We start from the raw sequence: 3233 nt of genomic DNA, 5'->3' as shown, positions 1-3233 counted from the left end.
CTTCCTCCTCCTCCTCCTCTCGCTCTCCCGAGCTCAGCCACTCCTGACACAGGCTGCGGCCCGACTGCGGCGCGAGCGGTCAGGTGACTCCCAACAACATTACCCGCCTGCGCCCCGCGCACACACCCCGCCCGCTGATTGGAAGCGACTCTCCCAGCCGACGCGCAGCCGCCCACACCGACGTGCAGTGCGCAGGCGCTCCCTGTGCCGCCGCCGGGCCCTGCCGCCCGACTGCCTCCTCGCCGGCGGTCCTTGAGGGGCCGCGGTGGCCGTGGAGCTCCGGTGGGCTGTTTGTCACCCCTCTGAGGGGAACGGCGTCCCGGACGGGGAGACTTAGATGCCCCCAGGGGGCAGTCGCTGTCCGGATCGGAAGTGCTGCTAGTGGAGCTGGACTCGGCCCCGCAGCCGTCGCCTCGTGTGTCGTCCTGGACGGGACGGGACGTGATGGGGCGGTGCTGGCTTGTGCTGGGAAGTGCCCCGTGTCAGTAGGCTTGACCCGTAGCGCAGTCACAGAATCATAGACTCAACCAGTTTGGAAAAGACCTTTAACATCATCAAGTCCAACCATTACCTCAGGACTGACAAGTCCACCGCTAAACCACATCACTGAGGACTACACGGTTTGTGATTTGAATCCCTTCCAGGGATGGTAATTCCACCACTTCCTTGGGCAGCCCGTTCCAATGCCTGAGCACCCTCTCAGTGAAGAAATTTTTCCTAACATGTAGTCTAAACCTCCCCTGGTGCTGCTTGAGGCCGTTACCTTGTCCTATCACTTGTTACTGGGGAGTAGAGACCGACCCCCACTTCACTACATCCTCCTTTCAGGTAGTTGTAGTGAGCAATAAGGTCCCCCTTGAGCCTTCTCTTCTCCAGACTAAACAACCTCATCAGGCTTGTACTCCAGACCCTTCACCAGCTTCATTGCAATGAGTGACACTTCTGTGTCACGAAGCGGTATCTAACATTCTGTAAAGCTGCCATCCTTCTTAATCCCATTTTAAAAAGGGAGGTTTTGCTGGTATAATTTACCAACTTGCTAAATTTATGTCGTGTGATCTAGACTGCTTTCTGGAAGCTCAGGCTGTGCTGATGTGAGGGTGATCTGCTGGAAGTGGCCTGTTGACAGGCCTCATCCTCATGTTGGGTCTGATTTGTCAACCAGCTATCGAGCTCTGCACTGTGCTGTGTAAAAGGAGATAAGATGTCAAGTAAAGAGAAAAAACACTGCAGAGTAAGTTGTGGTGAGGAGATAACCTTCAGCTAGCAACAGACAAGACACACCAGTGCTAGAACTGAGAATGGTGTGGTGTTACTGTTGAGCTAATTTCCCTACTGAAAGGCAGACTGGGATGCCCAGTGCCACTTGTATGGAGCTTGCATACAGTTTTCATACTGTCCTGACTAGTCTTTTCGTGTGATGCCATCTGCATGTACAAATTCAGAGAGATAGCTAAGAGAATGTCTTAGCAAATGCTGCTGTGTGTTCCCCTGCTCAGGACCAGAGAATTTACAGTACTTTTAGGCTCTGGTAGGTATTGGCCTCCTCCAAAGCAACTTAGAGTAGCAGTAAGGTCTTTTATTCTGCTGAAAACAGCCAGAGGGCAGCTTGTTCTCCCCAGTACCATCTTGAAGGCAATGCAAAGGAAAAAACTGATTGACAGATGGAAAAAAGCCTCTCCCATACCATTAAAAGGGAAAAAAATTCTCTGTTGCCCAGGTCAGAGGGGATAAGCCCCATATACCTGTTGATTCAAGAGCACCACTGATGGCAACCTCCTTCCAGAAGCTGCATATCCTGAGTAAAATATTAATGATGGCAAAAGATGCACTGCCAAGAATACTAATGGGAATTTCATTGTTATGAAATTTTAACAAAGTTTAACAATTTTGTTTACATTTTAATTATAAGACTGCATTTATGCCTCATAAAACATAAGAAATAGAAAATTGGTCTTACACTGTGTTTAAGTATCATGTGACTAGTTTGAGCTGGTTTTTACAGTAGATATGCTAAACTTCATTTTAGCCTTGCTGAGAATTTTGGGGGAAGGCGTGAGCAAAGATGTTACTGGTAATATTTAGTAATGATGGGTGTATATAAAAGAGGAGGGACTTCCCCTCATGTTTGGGTGTAATGACTGACCTTGCATAATTCAGAAAGAGGTGAAACTGTAGGGAGTAATGCCTTTGTTTGAAAAGCATGGAGTGTCATTCTCAGAAGCATGTTTTACATATTACTTTACTCCTACATTAATACTCTCTTCTTTCCTCCTGCATTAATACTCTTTTTCTACAGAGTTACTACCATTACAGTGGTAATGCTAGTGAAATTCTTGTTTTATTTACTTTCAGTGGCAAGTGGGTTAGAAGTCGCAGAGGTAGGAGGTTTGAGGGATATATAACTAATTCCACCTCTACCCAGTGAACCAAACAGTTTTGCTTTCACAGAAAATTAGAAAGGAAATTTTCAGTAGCTTTCTTCAAAAGTCATTATACCAGATTAAAACTGATAACAGACAGGAAATCTCTGCCCTTTTATTAGTATGTTTGCTAACTGAAAAGGCATTTCTGAATTGGAATTTTTTTTTAAGTGGGGGGAGTGGCTGCATTTCGCAGGCAGGCTTCACTTTTCCCTGGATCATTTCTAAGTCTTTTAGGCTTAGTTTTGTAAGATACATTTTGTTACTATTTTTTTGTCTCCATTTCTTTCATCAGATATATTCGTTAGCATCCAGAATTAAAATGACAGCCTGAAGCACTGTAAAAGCAGATGTGGAACCATAACCCAAGTAGCAGTTCCAGATTACTTACTTGAGGGTTCCCAGTTGCTCTGGGCTCTGAGAATTCATAGTACTTAAAAAAATAAAAGCTGTCAGTTCCTCCATCAACAGCATTAAAGATAGATGTTAATGCCTTGTCTGGATGTGCACCAGGTAAAAGTCCGTCTTTTTGTTAGACCTGTGGTAAACCTGGCACATCAACTGTAGCCGTCTTCCAAAGCCACACACCTTTTGTTTTAGTTTTACATGCGCCTGAATTCTTAGAGTGTTTATTGTGGGCTAATACAGCTGAGTCTTTTGTAACTGACAATCATACAAAACTAATAAAAGCAACATCAATAAAGTAAACAATCTACTGTGTTGACTGTACTTGAGGTTAGTCTAGCAATGCATTCTCTGAAAGACCTGCAGCAAATGGGTTTGTATACCCATGTGATCATCCACACTTAC

Source organism: Pezoporus occidentalis, unplaced genomic scaffold, assembly GCF_034315485.1.
Source record: "Pezoporus occidentalis ecotype Australia unplaced genomic scaffold, CSIRO_AGI_Poc_V1 ctg24, whole genome shotgun sequence".
In the NCBI taxonomy this organism is placed as follows: Eukaryota; Metazoa; Chordata; class Aves; order Psittaciformes; family Psittacidae; genus Pezoporus; species Pezoporus occidentalis.
The sequence above is the reverse complement of the archived record's forward strand: the minus strand, read 5'-3'. Positions refer to the sequence as shown.